The 13,928-nt window shown below is 35.0% G+C and overlaps 1 protein-coding gene across 6 annotated transcripts in view; it reads left to right on the forward strand.

Moving 5' to 3' along the window:
- Positions 1–13,928, forward strand: part of sema6cb (semaphorin 6Cb) — a 269,311-nt gene that overhangs the window by 106,114 nt on the left and 149,269 nt on the right. For 5 of the 6 annotated variants that reach the window (XM_087285827.1, XM_087285830.1, XM_087285831.1 and 2 more), the window contains one exon: positions 11,711–11,815. The gene's annotated coding sequence lies outside the window, so the exon portion shown is untranslated. 6 annotated transcript variants of the gene reach the window in all.

The following is a 13,928-nucleotide window of genomic DNA, read 5'->3' on the forward strand; positions in this document are numbered from 1 at the left end:
TCAATTATCAGACTCACAGCAGACTGTGACTAATCTATTTTTCCTTGCATGGTGAACTCTAATTTACCTGGCACCAGTTTAGTCGGACACACACAAATCACCCCAACAAACTCATGACTTTGTCATTAGCTGCTACCACTGGCAACATCTGTACGTGAACCCAGGAAACAATAACATCATTAAAAGGCAAATCAGTGTTAAGCTCAGGTGAAATGAGATATCATGGACTTGATTTAAATGATCTGCATTCATGGGCTCAGCTGAAAAAATTCATACTTGAGCCTCCAAACACTTCAATTAGAGTCGAATTACTGCTGTGGGACATGAGTGTAATGCACTGATAATGGAGTTTACTTGTATGGAGTTCTGACTAGTTTATCCAAACTACAGTGATGTATGCATTTCCGTCTGAAACGAGCATTAGTCACATCCATGGGTACACAAAATTACTCAAGCGCATCTTGTGCAACGCACATCTAGCAGAGTGATATTTCCACCGTGTTCGGCTAATGCTCGCATCGCTGCTTGAATACTCAATCATGGGCAATGTTCTCTCAAGCTGTAGGTGGTTGCTTGGCGTAATTGAAAGCGTTTGCTGGTGAAGTGTTCTAGAAGGTCTAGTATATTACCATGCACCGCATGGTCCCTTACTCCGTTTCATTTCCCCACTGAAAGACAGCGATTAATCTGATTAGTGATCTATCAGCTGAAAGTACTGCCTCCCGGCTCTAATGGTCAGTGCCAGAGCCTGGTCTGAATTATTAACAGATCCATTCCTGGAGACCAGGGACAATTCATCATCAAACAGAGAGAGGCCAGATGAAAGAAAGAGACGGGCTGGACTAAGTGAATACTAGAAAAAAGATGTAAGTAGGACACATGCTCGAGTGGTAAAAATGGCTTTGGTGTAGCACTAAAGAGAAAGCAGATAACGTGGGTCTTTTATTATTGATTGATCCATACGGATGGTAATCCCAGAAGTAATAACATGGTAGCCCTTTATATTACTGTTCTGTTTTGCATATACTTGCATCTAAACAACCCTTAACTCATATAGTTACTATATATTCCATATTATACTGTACTATACTATACTAAACTATACTATACTATATTATACTATACTATACTATACTATACTATACTATACTATACTATACTATACTAGGGTTGGGCCTATAAACAATATTATATTGAATCACAATAAAATTGATGTCAATAACAATGATAACCTCTAGACTTTTTTTTTTTACTGTATGTTGATCTTAGAGCAATCACATAGCAGAAATGTGGAACAATGGGAATCTACAGTGGAAGCGTGTTGATTTTAGAGATTAACTGAATTTTCGGCCATCGAAAATATGTTTCGCCATTTTACCAGTTACCAGTTACTAGTTGGAGTTATGCTAAGGGTTATGTTTAGTGTAAGTTCACATGTACTTGCAAAGTTTCTTATAGTCAGTTAAATGTCTGTTGAAGGAGCAGTATCAACATTAAGTATCAACATTTTCTTTTTCTTTTAGAGAAAGGAATTAATGAGACGTATCCGAAAGTCACCCAAATTACATAAGCATGTTTAGCCAGCCTTAAACTCCTGAAAAACGTGTTTTTCGGCTCAAATCTCTAATCCTGAATGTTCAGTACATCTTAATACTTAACCTACATAACCCTCTAACCAGTGTCGCAGATGAGTTTATTGCAAAGACGGAAGAATTTATATATATATATATATATATATATATATATATATATATATATATATATATATATATATATATATATCATAAATTGGCTCTCTGGGAAATAAGTAATACCAGCAGATGACTCACTCCATAACTCCACACAACACCATAATCCTCAATGTCCTAAATCTAACCAATAATCATAAACCTTAACAGATCCCCAGTAATAATCATAAACCTAATCTTAACCCAACACTGTGCTTTTTTAATCTCTTGCTGCCTAAATGGAATATGATCCCAAACCTGCATTTAATCTTGATCCAGGGCCTTCTGTAATTCCGGTCAGCAGTGAGTCAACAACAGCAACTCTGTGTAAGTGAAGACCATCCCTGTTTCAGCACACTAATCACATTGTACAACATAAACAGCTGACGCTCAGCTGAGATTTATTTATTACGAACGCACAGTTTACTGGATTAGTAGTGTGCTCTAGAGGGGATTTAAGCGACCGAAAGGTACCTCACAGTTGTTGTTTTTTTAATGAGTTTAATACCCATTTATTTATTTATTGATTTATTTATTTATTTATTTATTTATTTATTTATTTATTTATTTATTTATCATTTGAATAATGATTGTATTAATTAAGAATTAAAGAAACTGAACAGTGAAGCACAATTTTACACTTTTTGCAAATAATATTTAAAAGATACTCAAATTCACTCTTATTGATCTAGATGTTGAATGTTATACCATATTTTCAACAAAAAAAAATTTAATTTTGAGAAACAAGTCAAGCAGTTTGTCATAAAGTATATTCTTTCAGCATTAAACTAATGTTTCTTGCTGTAATTTGTATTTTCTGTGAACCATGAATCCTTTAATTTAATTGGCCATCTCTATCTTTTTTACTTTTAATGCGTAAGAAGTTTACAACCATGTTCACAGAAGCAATTTTACAATTTTTGAACAACCAAAGGGTAGCAACTGATAGAATATTAAATCGTGTTAAAAAAAATCTTTAGGCTTTTGCTGGAATCAAATACACCCATAATATAGTTTTATGTATAAGTTAATTACAATATATTTATACAACTGAATTGAATTTGTTATTAATTCAATTTTTAAAAATGGGTTATTATACATTAACTAAGAAATTAGCATAACCAGAGTGCAATAAAAACTTCTGTTGTTGTCATTACATAGACTTAATATAAACTTAACTGATGTTAACACATTTGTAACAGGAACTTTACAGTAGGAACTAGGCATGGGACGATAACTGGCTTCAATGATTCAAGGAAAAGTCAAGGTTTTAAAACCGCCTTCTGTTATACCGTTTCTAAGGTATATGTAAAGTTTTTTTTAATGTGTTTATTATGTTTTGTAAAGAAATCAGTTTTTTTTAAACTAATGAAGACAGCCGAAGTCAATGATTTATTTTAATTATTTAGCGTGACGTTTACTGTACTCTAAATGATTATAAATGCTTTCTAAAATAAAAATAGATTGTGTTCAATGTTAAAGTTGCTGCTTTTTGCCCAGAAATTTAAAAAGAACCTATTATATAATGGTAATCACAATACAGTGATTTGTATTATAATTTTTTTTAATCCAATGTTATCGTAACGTCAGAAACTAGGCCCATGCCTACTAGGAACTGATGTAAAAGGGACCATACTGTACAGAGTAAACAAACAAAACTGCCTATAAATAGTTAATGCTAATATGTGAAAATGTTAATGTTTGAAAATAAAATTCTATTAAATCTTCAAACATTTGATGCTGTCATGAATGCTACTGCAAAAACAACAAACTGAATATTCATGCAAGTTGTTATCGTTAGTATTAGTAATAACTATTGATGGTACTTTGTAGAATCCATGATATATCAATAGTGCACATTTATTTATTCATTCATTCATTCATTCATTCATTTTTCTTCAGCTAGTCCCTTTAGTCATCAGGGTGGACACTGCTTAATGAATTGCCAACCTATCCAGCATTTGTTTCAGCGGATGCCCTTCCAGCTGCAACCCAGTTCTAGAAAACACCCATACACTCTCACATGCCCACACATACACTACAGCCAATTTAGTTTATTCAAGTCACCTAAACCACATATCCTTGGACTGTGTGGGAAACCGGAGCACCCGGAGGAAGCCCATGCAAACACAAAGAGAACATGCAAACTCCACACAGATATGTCAGCTGACCCAGACGGCACTCGAACCAGCGACCTACTTGCTGTGAGGCGACAGTGCTAACCCCTGAGCCACTGTGCCGCCATTGTGCACATTCATTATCATGATATATTGAATTATGTCTATTGTCTCTTTAAGACCACCTATTTGTATGTCAAAAATAGAAATCATATCATATAATATATAGTGAAATATATAACACAACTTAAATAAAATAGATAGAATTAGATGCTGTAAAGATGCAATACAGCTCAGATATAGTCATGACCACTAAATCTTTGAGTTAGTCAATATGAGAGAGGGGCCAACAGGGGATGTACTTTCAAATAGTTTCTACATTATCTTTTTTTTATCCTTGAGTTCATATTTCCAAACTGCGACACACTCCGACCAAAGTCTGTATTGATTTTATTGCAGTGTAACTTCATGCTTGGAGAGTTACATTAGCTTCATTTCAAATGAACTGTGTTTGATGGATTTGCTCATTCAAAGCGCCAACGACATCCACCGAGCCAAACAAGAATGAACTACGGTTTCACCCTCCGCAGTGAGAGGCGTAAACACAGGATGCTGGAAGTGTTAGTGTGTGTGTATAAACTCCATTCAGCTTTCACAGGAGCTTAAAAAATGTCAGTGTTTGGGAAGTTACAAGTCATTTATTATTACAAGGATTGGTCAATACAGCGTTCCAGTCATGCTGGAAGATGAACTACTATCTGTCTTGCAAAATGCCTGTTTATTTGGCTGCATGCTTATCGTTGCCTCTACACCTCTATATACACACCATGACTCAAAAAATTCCAAGCAAATTTAATTTTGTCAGAATTTCATCAAAATACCTCCAATTTTAGTTATATTTTGTAATTATATGGCAAATAGATGAAATTATATGATATGCGTTCTCCACCACACCTGATTTATATCACCTTGTTAAACAATGAGAACCCAAATATTGACAGAACGCTTTGATTTTATTACTTGCGAACTGAATAAACACGCACAAATAAAGCAACATTTACATATAAGAGTCAATAAGGGTGCTTTCACACTTGGTTCAAATGCCTGGTCTGAACCCAAGTTCGATAGTCCCCCCTCGGCTGATTTGTGTTAACATAGTTTTTTTTTCTTCTGAACCCCGGTACGCTTGTGTCATCGACCTGCTATTTTGTGTACAGCTGTTGCCAGGTTAATAAACAAAAATAGTTTGACATGTCTTACTAATACAGTAAGTGATTTTATAGACAGTTTACATTTTTATGTGCACATGTATGGATCAAAGTAAATATACTTCCAGCTTCAATAAACCTCGTTTTGTCTTCAGATCGCTTAAAATAAGTTTTAAAATCACTTTGAAAAAGGTCATTACAAATTTGATTACCACTTATTTACCATACTTCAGAGGATGCAGCCTTTGAAATGAGACAGCTACGGTCGTTCTGCTTTTACTGAAACTTTTGGTTTTGTTACCAAAATCAAAACACAGAGAGCCACTTGCATCTATATGCAGCAAAAAAAAAAAAAAAACAACAACAACATTAAAAACGTTTAGAACATCACGTGATGTCTGCAGAAGTTGTTTTTGGTGGAGACAAGCAGACATTATCACTGTTTGCACTGGGTCAGTCCCGCTTGTCGCCAAGGTAGGTGATACACAGACATACAGTACACACACATAATTTTGAACGTTATGAAAGCGATAGTTTGTTGTACAGTTGGCAGTTCACTATAGTTATTTGGTACGATTGCATTATATCAGAAGTGAACCGTTTGCACAAACCGTACCCCAGACCACATCTGGGGTACGGTTGTGTTTTTTTAGACATGTGTAGAAGTTAACTTTTAGTTTTAAAGACTGCATGAGAAGGAAGTTGCTGAGGCTTTTATTTCAGTATGATAATGTACTTCTGACTAAGACTGATATTGAGTAGGGGCAGGGCTTTTTTTCTACATTGTTGCATCATCCACTTGTAGCAAACTAATGGTAAAAGAGGTGTGATTAAAAGCATTGTGGCTATCACTGTGAATCTGACAACAACAGAGAAGGACCACCACTTCGAATGCAGAAACAAATAGACAGACCAATTACAAAACAACCTTTTTTTTCAGTGGATTAATTTGCACTGATTAATTGTTCACCTAAAGAATAACATTTTGGATTTCTCATGGGCTTTAGCTCTGGGTATGTTTGCCTATTGCTTTTTAAAAGAGTATTTAAATCAAATATGAATGGTTGTATTAAACAACAACTGCCATAAAAGCAAAAAGTACTCAAGGTTGCTGAGGTCGTGACCGCATTACAGTCCCATGTTGCTTCACAAAATTGTTTTATTTATTTCAAAGGCCCACAGCAGCAAAAGAATGTAAACCCACACAGACACTTAGCAGGCATGAATGAATATATGAGATAATAGAATAAAGATGGCAGAATTTTTCCTTGTTTTGACAAAAAAAAAAAAGAAATACGAAAGTTTATTGTTTATTGAAAACAAATTCTCCTTCTCCCAAACACACATAAGCATGAAAAAAACTTGTCTTTTCAGTGCTACTCGTGACTTTAGCAATAAAAAAGTAAGTTTGTAACTGTTGAACACTACAGAGATGCACATACTTAAGTGATTTAAATGCACTTATTCTTTCTCTCTCTCTCTCTATGTACATTAGTGATGAAATGTATCCACATATCCCATCATAATCCTCAATTCCTTGAGATGTTAATGAGTAAGAAACCAGTTTTGCATGCCATTTCACAGGAAAAATGTAATAAAGGTTTTGAAAAATATAATCTGGTCAATGCTTCTACATATGGTAATGGTGATATGAGCAGAATAATTGAGTTTGGCCTGTTGAATTATTAGAAATATTGCACACCTGAAGTGCAACATTGCATCACCATTTCAGAATTATTTTATAATCATTTTTGAAGCTCCGTCATCAATTAATCTTTATATATTTGGCATAAATATGCATTAGTGGGCCAGGTTCATTATAGTGTGTTTTAAAATTGATCATTATTAGAATGTGTAGAAGCCTTTCAACTATTTAATAATAACAAAAGAACGAAAAGAGTGATATATGGTGCCTCCACTTTTCTAAGATGTTCTCATAATCTCACAATATGACATTTTGATCTCAGTTCATTTAAATTTATTGTTGCAATGCATTTGCATATCTCAAAGCCAGCTAACTTTAGCTTTGTTCTACTATTTAATAAAAAATGTTAGTTTGTTTAAGAGTGTTTGAAATGAAAAACAGATTTGTTTAATATACTTAATCACAAAGTTTCTGTATCTTCAAGTGTTTGTATTGAATAGGTTTATCTCCAGTGTTGGAGAAAGATACTTTTAAAAGTAATGCATTACAATATTGAGTCACTCCCCAAAAAAGTAACTTAGTTACAGAGTCGAGTGAACGCATTACTGCATTCTAATGACATTATTGATGAACACAGTAACAAAGCTAATTACATTTTTAAATGTGTGTAATTTTGATTACAGTTACTTAAGTCACTAGTTGCATTACTTGCATTACAAATATAGATTTTAGAAAACAATATTTGCTTTTTTTTTAAGCCGCGTTTTCCGCTGCAACGTCAGTTAATGAGAATTCCCTTTTAAACTGCTGGAGAACGCGAATGATGCTGAAATAGCTGCTGACGAGGGTCGCTACTGCTTCAGGTGGAAATACAGAAATTACTTAGATTTTATTGGGAATAAAAACAAAAATATTTTCGTGAAATGCAGTCAATGTCCAGTCTATAAAGAACGTAAAGAGCGTTTACATTTTGTCTCCACGACCGCAGACATGGTGTTTTTCCTACTATGAATGTTAGTGGTTACATGTATCCAGTTTTCTTCTAAAATATCTTCTTTTGTGTTCAAAAGAAAAAAAAATGTAACCGGTTTAGGACAAGTGAAGTAAATAATGAGATAATTTTAAGTTTTGGGCAAACTATCTCTTTAAATCTGAATTGATTATGAATTTGTCAAGCTGCTTTGCTAAACCCATTGTCATGTTTTTTAGTGAATAATAAATTACTGAAAGAGCTGCAGTTTGTTTTGTTTGTTTTATATGTTTTAAAAGTAACCTCAAAGTTAAATAATTACTAATCTGATTACTTTTACATGAAGTAATTAGTAATTTAATCATATTACAATTTCCCAGTAGTAATTTTTTATGGATTACTTTTTTAAAGTACCTTACCCAACACTGCTTAGTTAGTTCTTATTGTAAGTAATGTTACATTTCAGGGCTTTTTCCCTTCCTTTTTTAATAGAGGAGCTCTACAATTAACAACACACTGTATTACCAACATCTTTATTTACCTTAAAAAAACACATAAAAATATATATATATTTTAAGATGATGTTATCCTCTTAGAACTTCCTGACCCCAGAGCCATGCTGTATACAGAATAATGAAAGTTTAAAGCAGTGTGTTTGCTACTTTTATCCTGTTTCTCTTATTAATTACGTAAAATCACTGTCCATTGAGACCAAAGTAGTGAATCTTGCTATTTTAACCTGCCTGCTCCCAAAACGGCTGAACTCCGAGACAATAGTAATATTTTGGCTATAACAAATGTCTGTGTGTGTCATCTGCTATGGTATGTTTTGTTCACACTGTCTTCTAGCATAATACAAATGGTTGAGTTCAGACACCAGTTTCAAGCTTGTGAGCAATGAATGTTCTCCCTCCCTCACTTACACATCAAGCCCCCGGCTGGGACGTGTGGTGGTGGGGGGGAGTGAGTGATGGAAAGAGGAGGGTGAGAGGGCTAAATGCCTGAGCCACATGTGATAACTCACTAGCGGTTCGCAAGGCTAACTGCGGTCAGAAAGTGATAGCCTTGCATGAATTTGTTCCGGGAAAATCCAGCCAGTCGCCCCTCAACCTCAGCAGGGGTTTTAAAAGATGCAGGAGTATGGAATTCCACAGCCGCTTAATTAAATCCGTGATTCACAACCTAACAAATTGTAGTATTTTTAGTTTTACTAGCACACGGCTGTATAAAACCCTCCTCTTTATTAAAATTTAAAGGGGACATGTCACAGAAATCTGACTTTTTGCATGTCTAAGCGCTATAATTGGGTCCCTGGTGTATTTATCAACACAGAAATTGTGGAAAGGTACATCCTAGTAACTTTGTTTTGATAAGATTTTCTCTTTTACAAACAACTATACAAATGATTTACTAAACACTGAAAAAAGTCCTGGTGTGGGCTTGATGTTGTAACATCTCATTTCTTACATTGTGTTTGATAGATATATGCTTGTTTTGTTGTTTTTGGAGAGTCAGAATAGTTTCTAAAATCTAGATGGCATACAGCTGCAGATACGCATCAATATAGCATAATTATTTTCACTGCACCACAATAATAAATATGTTCACATTACTACTTTAGGGTTAGGGTAGGGGTAGATGTTAATTTAATGTGTAATTCAATAAATAATATGAATAATACTTGGCATAATTGCTGTTCCCCAGTAATGGGTTGCAGCTGGAAGGCCATCCGCTGCTTAAAACTAATGCTGGATAAGTTGGCGGTTCATTCCACTGTGGCGACCCCTAATAAATAAAGGGTCTAAGTCAAAAAAAAAAAAGATTGAATAATTGCTGTTTTTACATTGCTGTGATGGTTAGGTTTAGTGTTGGGGTAGTGTTAGACGTTAATAAAATACAATTCAATGCATAAATTAATAAATAATATAAATAATTCTCGTTAACTTCCGGCCACTGTATTCTACAGTGGACACCAGAGATTTATTTTACACTTACACCTACTACATTTTACACTGATTTTAAACAAACAAATTAAATGTAGTAATGTAGCAACTTAGTTGAATTGCAGCCCATATAAATTGTTAGCAACCTCTTTCCTTCAAGAAATTGAATAAATCCAATGAATAATTTTGTTCAGTGTATTAAAAAGGGGCATGTATTTATTTACATCCCCATTAGCCATTGCTAATTTCTGGATGCTCTTCCTGGGGTTTAACAAATAAAATAACAAATTTACCCCAAATCATCATCAAAACTAATAAAAAGCACATTAAAATAAAACAGCAGAAACCAATACCAAAACCAAAAAGAATAAATTGACACTAAACCATAATACCTAAACCAAAACCACAACCAAGGAAAAAAATACTTTGAGCCATAATTGTATAAACAATACAATAGAACATATATCATTTGAAAGTTTCATTTAAGTGTTTTTTTTTTCCAATAATTTTTAAACCTAATTAACATATAATCTCCTATTCAGTGGTGTAAAGTAATAAGTTACAAATACCCAAATGACTGTAATTGAGTACTTTTTTTCCTCAGGAATTATACTTATAGTAGTATTAAAATGTGTACTTTTACTCTAGTACTTTTAAAATGTTCTGTTGGTACTTTTACTGTGATGTGCTTCAACCTGCAGTGACTACTTCATATGTTTACTATTTCTTGTCTCTGGTGATTGACTAAGTAGATTAATTAATGTGATTTCTGTCCAATCAAATAAGTTTTACAGCATAATGCCAAAATCCCTTTAAGGCAAGTAATTTCAAAGCGCTTCTCAGGCAGTATGCTCGGGCATTCTGTCTGAATGGGGAAACATCAATGTTTGCCAAGCCTACGATTACATTACATATTTAAAATCACAAATAAAAATTTAGCAACAACTGTTTGACGGTTTTCGTTTCTAAACGTTCGAATCAAACAAAATCAGCTTGTTTTCAGGGTGCATGTGCACTCGAAAGGAACAAGATCACAACACTAACCTTATTTATGGCCGCTCTACACATTATCATCCTCTGGATAATGATCGTCCGATCACGCTTGATGGCAAATCCCCTCCAGAAATGACAGCGACTCTTTGTTTGCTAGTACTACCTGTGAGTGTTTGAGTAGTTGCTGTCATGTGATGCACGTTTGACTGGATGGACTGTATTTTGCATTTAAAACTGTTGTTTTTTTAAGTGTACTTGGTTCAATTAAAAGCACAGATTTTTATTTAGATATATTTTTTACGTTTGTGAAGCAAGTATTCGCTGAGATTCCAGTGTATTTGTTGACCACTAAACCTGTCGAAAAAGCACACGTCTGGTCCTAGCTTCTTCCCCAGAGAAATGTCAGTCTGTACCGATCAATGATTGGCTCCTGTACTAGTGGGCGGGGCTTTATTTGCCATATTGACCGTCACACTTTTTGAGTGACACTTTGTGTGTATTCTATAGTCATTGGTAATACTCATTATTCATGAGTATTTTAACAAGGGACACTTTTTACTCTTTGAGCTTTATTTAGAACACATACGTCTTCTCTACTTGCAACTTTACTTTTTTTTGGCAAGAAATGGTAGTTGAGTATAATATTTCAGCTAGTGGTCCGAAGAAAGCAGATGAGGTTAATAATAGATGGGCAGATGCGTATAGAAATATGACATCTTGTGTATTAAACACAAACCGCCTCCATGATTTTTCAGCATTTCTTTTTTCGACAGAAGCGGGTTAATGAACGGAAAGTTGCTTGAGTTTTCTTTTTTCCTCTCACAGATGGGAGTTCAGCTCCCAAGCAGAAACATCTGGTCCTGTTTAGAGTTATGCCGTGTGTGTTTATGAGTGTGTGTTTTTAAAGCACGGAGCGTAAGAGGGATATTTTCCTGAGCGCTGGGTGAGTTCTGAATCTTCCTCTGTCACGGGTCACCGGCCGGTTCACATTTCCTGCCAACACGAGTCACCTACAAACCAGCGCTTATTAGTCTACAAATCTCCAACATGGTCAGATCCAAATATATTTATGTCCCTTTTGTTTCTTTTTTTCTCTCTCTTTCTCAGGATCTAGAGTGAAAATCTCTTTTTTTGTTCCTGAAGTGTTGCCCGCCATCGACTCTTCGTGGACAACAGCGTTTCCACCACTGCTCATCTCCTGAAAGGATAACAGTGAGTTTTGAATTGGTTTCTCTCTCTCTGTTTACAGTGATTCGGGTTTCCTGCCTCCCATCATGGACACGCCAGTTCGTATTTCCTCTCTTCGTCATGGCAGACAAAATCAATTGTAGACACAGCAGTTTACAGAGACGTAGAATCAGTTTGAGATCAGCAGAACTAACAGACACGGATCGACCTGTCAAATTTGATGCACACCAGCTAGTTAAGGAGACGTGACTAACATTTAAGATACAGATCTGCGCTCATTATGTCACATTGTTTTGAATTAACTAAGTCGGACTGTGAAATATAATTTGTTGGGAGCAGGTAGATTCTGCTATAGCCTTTATCATGCCACAAATGGAAATGGCTGCATGAAAATTATTCATTTTTTATTTCTTAATTGAAACCGAGTCGCTAGATTATTGAATAGATATTACTGTTTGATGTGGAAACCCATTTGCAACTTGAGTAATAAATAAATGAAAGGTATTTTGACAGTTGCTTCCATTGTTATTACATTGCTCATTCCTTCATTCATTTTCCTTCAGCTTAGTCCCTTTATTTATTAGGGGTCGCCACAGCAGAATGTACCGACAACTTATCCAGCATATGTTTTACACAGCGGATACCCTTCCTTCTGCAACCCAATACTGGGAAACACCCATACACTCTCACATTTACACACTCAAACACTACAGCCAATTTAGTTAATTCAATTGACCTATAGCACATGTCTTTGGACTGTAGGGAAACCGGAGCACCTGGAGGAAACCCTTGCGTACACAAACATGCAAACTCCTCACAGAAATGAACCGCTGAGCCACCTATTACTTTGTTAAGAATGCTAATTATTGTTTATCAGAATTTCACAATTTGACTTGAGTAATAAAACCTTGCTTGTCTTAATATTTGCTTTATTTTTTATTACATTCTCTTATACATTTTACTGCATTAAAACTGCATGGACCCAAAATTCTCATAGAAATCAGTCAAGTTTGGTGAAGAAAAATTCATGGTTTAGGCGTACATTCAGTATGTTGGCAAGCAAGAGATCTGCAGAGTGGATGGCAACATTATCAGTCTGAGGTATCAAGACATTTGTGCTGCCCATTACGTTACAAACCAAAGGAGAAGGAAAATTCATCAGCAGGATAGTGCTCATTCTTATACTTCAGCCTCCACACCAAAGTTCCTAAAAGCAAAGGTCAAAGTTCTCCAGGATTGGCCTGCCCAGTCACCAGAAATTAACATTATTGAGCATGTCTGGGGTAAAATGGAGGAGACATTGAAGATGAATCCAAAAAATCTTGATGAACTCTGGGAGTCCTGCACGAACGCTTTCTTTGCCATTCCATATGACTTTAATAATAAGTTATTTGAGTCATTGCAGAGATGTGTGGTTGCAGTCCTCCAAGCTCATGGGAGTCATACACAATATTTATTCTTTTTCCCCTACACCATGACTTTATATTCTATACTGGAATATATATATAGAAGGTCTATATATAGACCTTACTATCTGAATTAATTCATTAAAAATCAAGGCATGATCATGTTTTTGTAAAAAGAAGCATAATCTAGAGGCTCTTGGCTTTTGAGATTAATTGATCATCTAGAAGTCCAGATATTATTTGTTGTTTCTAAAACTTTAGCTTCAAGACTTTTGTCAGGTAGTGTACGGATATCTGCGGCTTTTGTGTCAGTATTGGCTTTTGTAAATTTTTCTTAAATTGTTATTTTACATTAACATAGTTTCCTATGTTTTCCCCTCGTAATTGTAATTTTTGAAAAATTTTTTGTTCTAATAATTTTAGCGTTTACTCTGCAATGGCTATATGCATATTTTTGTTGGCTACAGTTGTTCAATTTCCAGCACAAGGAAATATGATGCTAGTCAATTACCATGAAATGAAACTACATCCTTGATATGACTTCTTGGCCATAACAATTCACCCTTAAGAGGATCGTATGATGGATTTTTGGCCCGCGATGAAATGACCTTTGTTTTTCTGGTCAAACACTTGGCACTGACTAAATCTGACATGCCCTCACATCATTTGAGCTGCAGCATTGTTCATTCAGCCTTTCTCTCTCTCTCTCTTCCACGCTGCCCTCTGAGCAG

The sequence above is a fragment of the Danio rerio genome, chromosome 16 (genome assembly GCF_052040795.2).
Source record: "Danio rerio strain M-AB ecotype USA chromosome 16, GRCz13ab, whole genome shotgun sequence".
In the NCBI taxonomy this organism is placed as follows: Eukaryota; Metazoa; Chordata; class Actinopteri; order Cypriniformes; family Danionidae; genus Danio; species Danio rerio.